Source organism: Panthera onca, chromosome B1 (assembly GCF_046562875.1).
Source record: "Panthera onca isolate mPanOnc1 chromosome B1, mPanOnc1 haplotype 2, whole genome shotgun sequence".
NCBI classification, from domain to species: Eukaryota; Metazoa; Chordata; class Mammalia; order Carnivora; family Felidae; genus Panthera; species Panthera onca.
In genome coordinates, this window is record NC_138342.1 from 55982881 (window position 1) to 55997112 (window position 14232).

Here is a 14232-nt window from a genome sequence, read left to right on the forward strand (position 1 = left end):
GGGAGCGGCAGAGAGAGAGGGAGACACAGAATCGGAAACAGGCTCCAGGCTCTGAGCCATCAGCCCAGAGCCTGATGCGGGGCTCGAACTCACCGACCGCGAGATCGTGACCTGGCTGAAGTCGGAAGCTTAACCGACTGCGCCACCCAGGCGCCCCCAGAAATCCTTTTTATAGGCACTATTATTCTTTTCATTTTACAGATGTGGAAACTGTAGTACAGAAAGTTCAGGTAACTTACCCTAGCTATCATGGAGAGAAAGTGGTGGAGATGTGATTGAAATTAGCAGCAGTCTGGCTCCTGGACCTAATCACTTCCATATTGCATTTAATAAAAGGAAATAGAGGGAACCTGACTTCAAAACCCAACATATTACTCATAAAGACATTGTACCAAGCACCAAGGAAGACCATTAGGTTAGTTTTTTTTGATCTGGGTGGTGTTTTTAACAGACACCTTCCATAGCTAGAATATCACTCACCTATCCAAATTTATATTTCCTAAGAGAGATGTTCCCTCACTGCCATTTACTAAGATATGTGAAGCATTTTTGGTTGGGGCATTATTGTAAACATTTTAGTAACCTAAAAAAATCCCTTTTGAATGGAACTTAACTGTCCTTAGCATAAATGTAATAATTACTCTCAAAGACTAAGAAGGTATGCAAGATTAATTTACAGTTACAGAGGAAATAAATACTTGAGTTCTAATAAAATATTAACCTTTGTCTGTATATATATAATACATGAGGATACCAGTGCCAGTGAGTTGAAGCATAGGCCAAGACCAAAGTCTCCAGTATAAATCTGTAAAAATTAATCATGTATCACAGGTCACAGAAAATAAGCTCTTGGAATGAGATTCCGAAGAAAGGCATGCAAGGTGACGTGAAGGAAAACAGTTCATCAATGGTAAAGAATCAAAGTAGAAAGCTGGATGGTGATTGAAATGAATCAGTGGGTTTGTGGATCTGTGGGAATAAAAGACTAAAATGAATAATCTGAAGTCACAAAGAAGCTTAGGGAGCATTTTAGGTACCCTAAGCGATCCATATTTTATAGGTAATAAAAAGTATCTTGCCAAAAATCATAGAACTTGTCACATGGTGGGCCATCTGATTGTGAAATGGAGATGTGTGACCAAGATAATTATTAGAGGCAATGGTTGTATAAAAATTAGACTTATTCAACACATAATAATAGTCTTACTTCAGTCCTGTGATATTTATTTTGCACACTGGCTTCTGTTCACTTAAGTTTTACATTCAAATATATATAGATGATTGACTTCGTGCATGTATAATTTCTTCAAAATAATATTTAAAAATCACTATATTCAGTCATAGTCCCAATAAATATTCTATTATCCAAAGATTATATTGTGAGCTAACCTCTAATGACTTGTGTAAGACATAAAATGAGAAAGAAAGAGAGGAAAATGGTTAGTATATACAAATAAAACATGTAAGTGAGAAGCAAAGAGAAAATGTCAAAGCTACTGTAGTCCTCACTTCTGTAAATTGGTCATGATGTCATAGTTGATATCGATGGCTTCCTTCCTTAGCACCCATCTCATACTTCCCTTATCTTCAGCCAAAAACTTCTCGGGATTCTTTATCTGGTGGAGTGACTTAAATCTTTATTTCTGAAAGGTCTGAGTCTTTAGTCATTCTTCCTTTTTTGGTTGCTGTTAGTGCTCTCTTAACATTTACAATTTGACATGGAAGTAAAAAGGCATTCTAGAGAATCCCCTGGGTTCCATACATGGTCCTATTTACCTCCATTGTGTAGCAGTAACAACTTCTCCATGTTAATCAGAATAAACCACTCCATACAGTAGACTACCTTTTTCCACCCTGTGGTTCAGAGGCATAAAAAGTCCAAAATGGCTAGGTGGTCATCTCGTCTTTCAATAGAACCATTACTGTGTTCCCTGGCAGAAACATTTCCCATTGAGGATTAAGATCAATTGCTGGAATGGGAAGCAAAAATTCTGCAGGGGTAATAGTGTAATCCCACTTCTACCCCTTGATTCTTGCACCCATATATTCTGGCTCTGAGGAGAAGCACTATATAACAGTCTCTGAATCAAAGCATACACTATCTCCTATAACAAAGAACCCCACCTTTTAGGTGTTGCCTCTCAAGTGTTACCATAACTTACTCATCAGTAAGCCACCCCTCCTTTCAGTTAGGCCAGATACTTCTGGTCATATGATAAAGTCCATTACAAACTTGTCCACTCACTCTATGCCTTGTCTATTCACTGTTTTCATGGTGTCTTTAATGGGTTAAAGTTCTTTCCTTTGATGTGCTTAAGTTTGTAATTTTTTTTTTTATGATTAGTGCTATCACTGTCTTCTTTTCTAGAGATTTTTCTCTGTGTTGAGATCATGGAAATGTTGTTCTATAACATACTTTTTAAAATAGTTGATAGTTTTGCCTTTCACATCAGGTTTTCCATACCTTGGGGTTGATTTTGTTTTGTATGCTGTGAGAAAAGGGGATTTTTTTTTCCTATGAAGATACACAATTGTCCCAATGCAGTAAAATGGAACATGTACCCTTCTCCTCTTATGCCTCTAATCATTCCTGTCATATAGCAAATATCCATACATGCATTTGGTTCCATTTCTCAATCTGCCTTTCTGCTCTAATGTCATATTGTCCCAATGGTTATAGTTTTCTCATGTGTTTAAAGTTGGGTCCGCATTACAGAAGGCCTGTTACCAGGTTGCTTGCATGGATGTGGTTCTCTCCATGTTCCTGGGAGGATTCCTACTGAGTTATTGGGTTGGTCCTTGGGCAGGTAAGACTAGCCCTGTACCACAGCTAAGTGGGGTCTGGAACTAAGTCACAGAGATGCTTTAAGGTCCACAACTGAATCCAAGGTTTGCAGGCCTGCCTGTGGGAGCATTAATAGGCATCTCTCCTACTAGATTCCTACTCATGCAAGACATCTCCTGGATTGTGACTAGGAGGGGTAGGAACTCAATGAAAGGATTGCATCAGGACTTGCAGTGGACTGAGGTTTGCAGACCTGCCTCTAGGGGACAACGATGGGCATGTCTCCCATCGGGCCTCTGGGCTGCACCACGGCTAGGGTGGGGCTGGAGCCTCATGAGTTACAGAACTACTTCAAGGATTCATAGCAGGGACCAAGGTCAGCAGGCCTGTTACCCAAGGCACACGTAGGCGTAGCTCCTCCTGGGTCCCTCCTTAAATGATACTAATGGCAGGACCAGGATCAGTCATGACTCTAGCAAAATCCACAAGGGTATGGGGATATTTCTGGTCTGTAGCTAGCATTATGGTTGGCCAGCCTGCCACCTGAGTGCCTGCCTTTTTAAAGGCCTTTTTAAAAATAGCCCTTCTTAGTCCTAGGCTTCATCGGGGTTTCCAAACTTCCTACCTGGATCCCAAAGCTCCCACAAAAGCATTTTTGTTGGCAGATGGCTGCAAAATTATTGTTGCTGTTGGTGGATATGAGTAGGGATCTCCTATTCTGCTATCTTGTTGGCATCACCTAGCCATGGGCATTTTCCTAACTGTATAATTCGAACAAGTCTCTAAGGTTATTCCTTAATATAGCAAACAATAGTCCATTCTGTTCTGTATTGAGCAAACTATACCCTCAGCATCATGTTCATATTCTAAATGCTACAATCAAGAATTATGTTTAAAAACAGAATTCTTTGCATATCAGAATTTCTTGGAGCAAAGAAAGCTAGAACGCTATTTTATCTCAGATGAAAAATACAGGTGAAGCTATGTGACACTATCATGAAGAAAATAAGCGTTAGTGATTAAAGCTTGAAACTTATCTATAATGAGGTTATATTTTAAAATGCATTTATAGAAAAGCTGCCAAACACTTAGATGTATTTTATTCAAGCAATTTTTGTGATATTGGTGGTTTGAATAAAGATTGATTTTTAAGTACATGGTGGCAGTTGTAGTTGCTGTGTAGGGAAATATGGGTTGAAAAAACAGCTCTGTTGAGATTTGTCAGGACAGACAATTTTGTTTTTTCTTTTGAAGGACTAAATTATTACTACAATATAAATGCAGTTATTTCTCTGGACTTTAATAAATGAGAAATATATAGGACTCAGAAATGAGCAGCAATATGAAACTAATTATGAAAATTGAGATTTTTAGATCTTTCTCCTGTGATTTGGTATTGATATCATGTAATATACTTATATTACTATAAAACATTTAAGTATAGACATATTGGCAGTAAGAGTATAAAAGTGTATGTGTGTGTGTGTGTGTGTGTGTGTGTGTGTGTGTGTGTTTTCTTTAATTGATACCTTAGCAGTAGTTACCTAACATATGGTCTGCCCTAATTAGATTACATGCCAGAGGAAGCTCCTAAAGTCATTTTAATTTTTCATTTAAAAAAGTCTTTCTCTAGGGGCACCTAGGTGGCTCAGTCAGTTAAGCAAATGACTTCGGCTCAGGTCATGATCTCACGGTTCGTAAGTTCAAGCCCCACTTTGGCTCTGTGGTGACAGCTCAGAGCCTGGAGCCTACTTTGGATTCTCTGTCTCCCTCTCCTCTCCCCCAGCCCTCGCTCATGCTCTGTCTCTTTCTCTCTCTCTCTCTCAAAAAATGAATAAACATAAAAAAAAAAAAAAACAAAAACAAAAACAGAGGTCTTGCTCTAACTAAACCCAGACTCAAATCAAGCACAGGAAGCTCATAATCCAGAGTTATGATAAATGTATTCCATACTTCATTCTTTCATCCAGTTAATGGTGAATGGACTGAACTTTGGACAGCCTGCCTATGCCAGCATTTGAAATTGAGTATAGTAGTTCTGATGTAAAATGTCAATAAAATTGAGAAACATTGCTCAAACTACCAACATTTTTCTAAAAGCCACATTTAGAGGATAGGAATACAAGTGCTTAAAATTTAATCAGAGTAGTTTCTAATTGAATGTGAAAGAAGTCATCATTGTACACAAGTGATCATTGTATTATCAGTACTTTTGCCATTCAAAGGAGAGTCTGCAAAAGAGAACACTGACATCACCTGGGATTTTGTTAGAACTGCAGAAACAGGTTCTACTCTGAATTGCCTGAATCAGACCCTGCATTTTAACAAGAATACAGGTGATTTGTTGCACATTAAAATTTGAGAATCACTACTTTAAAATTTATGCGAATTCTATGAGTCTTCTTTTATATTTAATAAATATTTAATAAGAACTATTTTAGAGTATTGAAAAAGAGCTCATCATCAATGCCTGTTCAAATATAATACTTGGTTTCTTTAGATTAATTTGAATATTCATTTGAGCAGAATATATATTTTCTGTCACTGTTGTATTCTCTTAATATTGGAGTGATGGTAGATGTATACTTTGAGGACTCATACTCTAATTTACAACTTTTTTGGTTTTGTTTTTGTTTTCATTTTGTGACTGGTTTATTTCACTAAGTATAATGTTCTGAAGGTTCATCCGTGTTATGGCAAGTGATAAGATTTCTTTTGTTTTTTGCTGAATAACATTCTTTTGTATGTGCATCCCCATTTTATCTATTCATCTGTTAATGAATATTTGGATGACTTTCACATCCTGGCTATCGTAAATAATGCTTCATGAGTGTGCAAATATCACTTTGAATATATACGCATAAGTGATATTTCCACATCATATGGTAACTTTTGGGAACTTATAATTTTCCATAGTAGTTACACCATTTTACATTCCCACCACCAGTGCACAAGTGTTCCTTTTAATCCACATATTTGCCAACGCTTGTCATTTTGTTTTTAGCTAATGGACAGGTCCAAAAGTTTCCTTGTAACTTAGTAGTCTAGAGTTCAGAATCTCTTTCTCTCATAGAAACAACTTATACCTTATGACCCAGCAATTGCACTACTAGGTATTTATCCAAATGATACAAAAATACATTTGAAAGGACACATGCACCCCAATGTTTATAGCAGCACTATCAACAATAGCCAAATTATGGAAAGAACCCAAATATCCATCAACTGATGAATGCATAAAGAAGAGGTGGTATGTGTGTATGTGTGTGTATATATATATGAATAATACATATGATTAATATATATAATCATAATATATAATGTATAATATGTAATAGTAATATAATATATAAGAATATAAGAATATTTTTCAGCAATCAAAAAGAATGAACTGTTGCCATTTGCAATAACATGGATGGAACTAGAGTGTATATACTAAGCAAAATTAGTTAGAGAAAGACAAATATCATATAATTTCACTCAATGTGGAACTTGTGAAACAAAACAGATAACCATAGGGGAAGGGAAGGAAAAATAAAATAAGATAAAAACAGACAGGGAGGCAAGCCATAAGAGACTCTTAACTATAGAGAACAGACTAGGGGTTGCTGAAGGGGAGGTGGGTGGGGAATGGGTTAAATGGGTGATGGGCATTAAGAAGGGCACTTGTTGGGATGATCACTGGGTGTTACATGTAAGTGATGAATCACTAAATTCTACTCCTAAAACTAACACTACACTATATGTTAAGCAATTTGAATTTAAATAAAATCTTAGAAGAAAAAAAAAGAGAAAAAAAAAACTAGGTTTGAATTTTGTCTTTGCTATTAACAAATTGTGTTAACTGGGCCATTTAACCTTTTTAGACCTCTGTTTCTTATACATACACGATTGTTTTAAGAATCAAAGGATAAATGAGGTGCCTGGGTGGCTCATTCGGTTAAGCGTCCGACTTTATCTCAGGCCATGATCTCGTGGTTTGTGAGTTCGATTCCCCCCCACCCCGTCAGGCTCTGTGCTGACAGTTCAGAGTCTGGGGCCTGTTTTGGATTCTGTGTGTGTGTGTGTGTCTCTCTCTGCCCCTCCCTGGCTCACACTGTCTTTCTCTCAAAAATAAATAAGCATTAAAAAAAAGAATCAAAGGATAACCATAGCAAAATAAAATCCCTAGGTTTATACTATAAGTTAAAACAATGCAAATTATATTTACTGAGTGAAATGAAAAACAAAACAGAAAAATAAGTCTGCCTATTTAAAATAAAGGACAAAAAAATCAACAACAACAAAAAACCAGTATTTGCCTAAGTGATAAGATATCAAAATTTTGATATTTAAACATTGAATGATTGTGAGGAATAATGTAGCTGTGGGTTTAAATAAAACATCTAAACAAAATCATTATATAATCATTATATAATCAATATATGTTACATATAATCATTATGTATATAATCATTATATATAATTATTTTTAGAGAAGACTGTATTTGACATTGTGCAGAAATAAATAGTAAGCAGTGTAGAAAACCTACTTTTGATGTTCAGGTTTATCACCTAAGTCATTCCTGTTGATTCATTTCATAACTCATATTTGGATATGTTGATTGAAAGGCCAGACTAGCATGTTCTGAGGAGATTTGAGTCTATTAATGTTATCTGTAAAGTGCAATGACAACATCAACAACATCAACATATGGAATTATTGAGAATTATAAGTTACTATATGAAAATCATGTAACATGATTTCTGGTAATGTTCAGTGTGTTGGAAATGGCGAATACTATGACATCACAGTGTAAGTAGCATATTTGTTGATAATAAAATAGAAAATAAATAATAATAATGTTGAAACTTTCAAAAGGTATTTTCTTTTGCAGAAAGCAGAAATGGGAGAAAACTAAAATAGATTTTAAAGAGAAAATGGCCACTCGTCAATAAGACTGATATGGATAAAACACATACAGTGGAACATAAGCATGTAGGGAGCAAGCCTCCACTGTATCACACAAAGCTGTTTCTGAGAAAAAGACATTAAATAAACTTATTTCTGGGCTGGCCAATAGATGACATGGTTGGACTCGATAAGACTAACAAAATCAGGACCTAGGGAATGTGGAAACAGTGTGACTAAATTCATGTGCACCAATGAATGGCATAGAAACAAGGAATGCCACTCTTTTGAATAGTATTTAATACTTTGGAAGGAATCTTCTAAAATCATTTACTTAGTTTGCACAAATGTGGTAAAACTTATGCATAGGCTTTTAATGACATACATACTTGATACTTAATTTAGACAACAGAATGGCTGACACTTAATTGACTAAACCATCCCCAAAATTTATCTGTAAATTATGGATCCCAAATAGAGTAATAACTATGTTCTCTGCTGAAATTGGATAAAAATGTATCAGTAGTTTTATTTATATGACCTAAATTTAATAGCATTTTCCTATATCTGCTAAAATTCTTCCTATACTTCGTGACTTATCATATTCTCCAGGCTTTTCATCTACCTTCTATTTGCTCCACTTAGTGTTTTCCACCTCCCCCCCACCCCCGTTATAGTAGCTTCTGTCTGTCTAGTAAATATGAGGGTTCCTTATTTATTCACTATTCCAGTTAATAATTACTAAGTATCTTCTATATCTTCCATTGTTGTGGTCTCTGGATGGGATGCCCCTTCATTTTTTCTGTCTTTTTTTCCAATTTTTTATTTAAATTCTAGTTAGTTAACACATAGTATAATATTAGTTTCAGAAGTAGAATTTAGTGGTTCATCACTTACATATAACACCAAGTGCTCAATGCCACGAGTGCCCTTCTTAATACCCAGCACCATTTATCCCATCCCCCTATCCACCTCTCCTCCAGTAATATGTTGAATAAAAGTTGTGAGAGTGGAATCCTTTCTTGTTCTTGACCTTACATGAAAACCTCTGTTTTTCCCCACTGAGGATAGTATTAGCTGTGTTTCTTTGTTATATGGCCTTTATGATTTTGAGGTGTGTTCCCTCTATCTCTTCTTTGTTGAGGATTTTTATCAAGAATGGATACTGTATTTTGTCAAATATTTTTACTGTATCCATTGAGAGGATCATATTATTATTAATTCTCTTATTAATGTGGTGAATGACATTGATTGATTTGTGAATATTGAACTACTCTTGCAGTCTGGGAATAAATTTCACATGCTTGTGGTGAATAATTCTTTTAATGTACTATTGGATTGGATTTGCTAGTATCTTGTTGAGAATTTTTGCATGTTCATCAGGGATATTGGCTTGTAATTCTCTGTTTTAGTGGGTCTTGGTCTGGTGTTGGAATCAAGGTATGGTTGGCATCGTAGAGTGAGTTTGGAAGTTTTTCTTCAGTTTCTGTGTTTTGGAATAGTTTGAGAAGGATAGCTCTTAACTCTTCCTTAAATGTCTGGTAGAATTTCCCTGTGAAGCCATCTGCCCTGGACATTTGTTTTTGGGGAGACTTTTGATTACTGATTTCAGTTTCTTTGTTGGTTATCAGTCTGTTCAAAGTTTATGTTTCTTCTATTTCAGTTTTGGGAGTTTGTATGTTTCTAGGAATTTATCAATTTCTTCCAGATTGCCCAATTTGTTGCAATATAATTTGTCATAATATTCTCTTATAATTGTTTGAATTTCTGTGGTGTTGGTTGTGATCTCTCCCCTCTCTCATTTGTGATTTTATTTATTTGGGTCTATTTTTCTTTTTGATAAGTCTAGCTAGAGGTTTATCAATTATATATAAATCAAAAAAACAGCTCCTGGTTTCATCAATCTGTTCTACTCTTACTTTGTTTCTTTATCATTTATTTCTGCTCTAGTCTTTATTATTTCCCTTCTTATGTTGGCTTTAGGTTTCACTTTCTGTTCCTTTTCTAACTCCTTTACGTATAAGTTCAGGTTGTTTATTTGAGACTTTTCTTGCTTTTTGAGGTAGGCCTGTGTTGCTATATACTTTTCTCTTAGGACTGTCTTTGCTGCTTCCCAACGGTTCTGGATTGTTGTGTTTTCATCTTCCTTTGCTTCTGTCTTTTTTTTTCTTTAATTTCCTGGTTAACCTATTCATTTTTTAGTAGGATGTTCTTTAACCTCCAAGTATTTGTGGTCTTCCAAATTTTTTCTTGCAGTTGACTTCATTTCATAGTGTTATGGCTGGAAATATGCATGGTATAACATCAATCTTTTTGTACTTCTTGAGGCCTGACTTGTGACCTAGTATCTGATCTATTCTAGACAGCATTTCATGTGAATTGGAAAAGAATGTGTATTCTGCTGCTTTAGGATGAAATGTTCTGAATATATCTGTTAAGTCGATCCAGCCCAGTGTGCCATTCAGAGCCATTGTTTTCTTGTTGATTTTCTGCTTAGATGATATGTCCATTGTTGTAAGTGGGATGTTAAAGTCCCCTACTATTATTGTTATTATCAATGAGTTTGTTTATGTTTGTTATTAATGGTTTTATATATTTTGGTGTTTCAGGTTTGGGGCATAAATATTTACAGTTCTTGGGGATTGCCTGAAGCATGGCCAGTACACACTTTAGCTGTTTCCCCCCGCCTAAACACATTAGGCTGTTTCCCCCCGCTTAATTATCCTTTGATAATGCTTCTGTCCTCTTGTTATCAACATGAGTCCTTCCAGAGGTCTTTACTAAAATAATCCAATTTATAGTTCCATCTCTTTAACTTACCTCTGAGGTGGACTTGAGGCCAAGATCCTTATGTTTTTTACCCAATCTATATATAGTCTAACATGTAGTCTGCATCTAGGCAATGTGTACTGATTATTAAATTAATTAAATATAGTAAATCAATGCATTTAAATTAAAATCATGTCTAAATCTAAGGACTTTTGAAGTGGGTTCCTTTGAACATCAATTTGGTGAGATAATTAGACATTCAATGAATTAAATTAGGTAATATTTTCTTTCTAATATGAACCTTTGTTCATTACTTCATATCTATGTCTAATACTCAGAGACAATTGAAGTGGAAGTCTGAGTTGATCGATTCTGACCATACTTGAGTTTATGAAAATTCCAAAGAAAAAGCATTTTTATCAGAAAAGGCAAGGAATTAAAAACAAGTAGAATAAATTTATATCAGTGAAGTAAAAAAACGTCTCTTTTTTACTGCTAAGAAACAACGTTTCTTAGAGTTTTCTAATTGCTTTTTCAGGATTTTGTATGGTACTCTCTCCAAAAATATAAAGCATTCTAGGAAACTTTTCAGTGACAAGCCATGATGAAACTTTCCAAATATGACTTTCTGAAGTTTCATCTAAAATTTATAAGAGGGCAAAAATGATGAGCAGTCTGTTCCAATAGGAATGGTATAAGATTGGGTGTAATAATCCCTAATTATCAATAATTTTTGGAGCAGATTCAGATAAATTAAATCTTTTTGTTAATCTCCTTGTTAATGTTGACATATTTCAATTTACTACTGGTGTCAGTAAGTAGGTTTTATCTTACTCTTAGAATAAATATTATACTATTTTTACCAAGAATATCTACAATTTCTTCCTATATGAAAACTCTTGGTACTGAACTTGTATGTCATAACCAAACCTGATAAACAATCTTTCTTACAGAGGATTAATAATTTTTTGAGTGTTTTGCATTGTTTTGGACATGAATTTAACAAATATGAAGGTATCTTATGGGAAATGATTTGATGACTATAAAGAGTAACCATGGCAAGAAATTTCTTGTCTCCATTCTCACTTAGTTTTTGATAACCAGTTCATTGTTGTCACTTGCAGAGTTAAAATGGAAGACAAATGTTTTAAAATGTATTCCTTTCATTGATATAGATTTCACTTAAATCTTTCTAAATTTCTTCTGATAACAAGTTTAAAATGAAAAGCAGTGTCTCTTAGCTAATGCCTCACTATAAAACTGTTTCAAAATGAATGTCATAATCCTGGATCCAGAAGTCAAAGAAAACAGAAAGCATTGCATTTCTCATTCTTTCCGGAAAGGACATTCTGTTAATCCTGTCATGTGAACAACTACATAGGAAGGTAGGGCTGGAAGTTTCCCACAATGTTTCTCCTTCATGCTTCCTACAGAGGCTCTTAACGTGGTCACAAAAGGGACTGCAAACAATTCTGCCACCAGCTCCCCAGAGGGCATCACAGGATCTGTAATCATTACATTGTAGTTGATTTTCTGGAATGTGATTGTAGATTATACTCTCCCACAGGACTTTTTTAGTTTCAGTCATTTCGACAAAGAAATCTCTGTTTCATTGTTGACTACCAGTATGTTAATTCTGGCAAGACATTAAGAGGTAGGTCTATAAGTTTATTATTTGAATTTTCAAATAATGTTTTGATATCCACTGAATGGATTACCTTGAAGTTCAGAGCAGGAAAGCTTCTTCTAGTCAATGAGGAGAGCATATGAAGGAGTCAACACTGTTACCTCATGGTCTTTCACTGTGAGTTTGTCCAGAATGATCTTCCCATGAAGCCAGTGGCTCATGTCACAGGGCCAACCCCAGAATCTTCCCACAGAGTCTACAACCAGAGCAGAGCTGCAACAGGAGAACTGCCCTAGCCCCCTTCTCGGACACCAAGACAACAGCACCCTCACACATTGTTCTGCAGAGGTTGCAGTGTGTTGCTGCTGGATGCAGAGAAAAAATGACGGTTTAGACACAGAAAAAGTTAAAAATTAATTTTAAAGGAAAAATTTTATTTATTGCTTGCAAGTTTTATGTTGATTAAGAGAATAAAACATACAGGCAAAAATACCTAGGAAAAATTATTCCAAACTTATAGAACTAACATAAAATAGAGATACACGTATTCTCTGGATTGACAATGAGATAAACAACAAATAAGAACGCTCTATAATTAGTATTTCACACATTGAAACACACACACACACACACACACACACACACACACACACACACACACTATGTTTAAAGGGGCCAGGTGGTTTAGGCAAACATATTCCACATCTTTTTCCCAACGTGGAATAGCAACTAGTTTGCTTAAATACACTTGGATACCTAGAGGAATACATTGGTAAAAGTCAAATAAATAGTGCGGGGTGTTCAGAATTCCAGAGGAAAATAAACGTCATTATTGCTATGGAACAATTAGAAACAACTTTAGTAAGTCAGATAACACATGAGATGAGATGAAAGCTTTGGTAGAATCTAGGCAGAGTATGGCAAAAAGGCAGGTTTCACGATATATAGAAGAAGGGGGAAAGTTAAAGGATATTAGGGAAGTATTCAAATGGATATGGATCTCAGATAAAGCTGTGGGCAGTAGGTTATAGAAGAAAGTTGGATTGACATAAGAGACATTAAGTTAAACTTGAATAATATAAAATAAGTTTGGATTTTAATTCATAGGCAAAAAATATTTACTTAGGTTTAAAAAATCACAAGATCAAATTTTTCCTTTAGCAGACAGTTCTGGCAGCTAAATATAAATTGGCATACAAAGGCAAGAGTTTAAAGAACAGAAAATGAAAAAAAAGAACAGAAAATCTTTAAAAATATGGGTTAATAACTTAAACATGGAATCAAAATAGCCTGAAACATGGACTGCTACTAGTAAATGTTAGAAACATAGTTGAAATTTGTAATTACTGATTAGGTCTGTGACTAGAAAAAATATATTAGAGTAAAGATGTATGGTTTTGTACAAAGAGGTGAAGAAATGTGATTTCTGCCTCAATAACCAAATGGCTGATAATATCATTAGGTAAGATGTGATACACAAAACACAGCAGGTCTAGGAATAAATATCATCTATTTGAGATTTTTTTTCCCTACAGTGATTGATTTAATAAGACAACTTTATGGGAATGTTTATATGCCCCTTGAATATTAAGATTTAAGTACATGATAATGTTTCAAGATATGAAGTGGATAATCATTCATCTATTTATCTATCTATCCCTCCATGTTAATAATGAATGTACATCAATGTAATTCTTTTTTTATTAACACACTCAATATACAATGTCTACCCTGTTGAATGAAAATGTTTCCAGCAGTACTCAAACTGCACAAGATTTTATATCAATAGGTGAATTTGGAAAGGGAGGAAGAGTATAATTTTTCCCATCTTGCATCACTGAGATGACTGTGAAGAATTGTGACTCATTGTGTGGTATGTGTATGTGCATGTGAATATGTGTGTGTGTTTATGTGTGAAAAATGAGAGTAGAAGAAAAAATATAATATTAAAGAATGGGATATTATCTAGAGAGCCATGAAAAATGTCATGCCTTATTTTTTATGTCTAATAAATATTGACTCATTACTCCTACAATAGTAACTCTCAGTCGAGGTTGGATTGCAACTATAACTTGACTAGGGAAAAAAAAGGATATTCAAAATCTTGAAATAAAATTTCAAACATCAGTACACATTGTACCATAAATAGGAATCAAGATC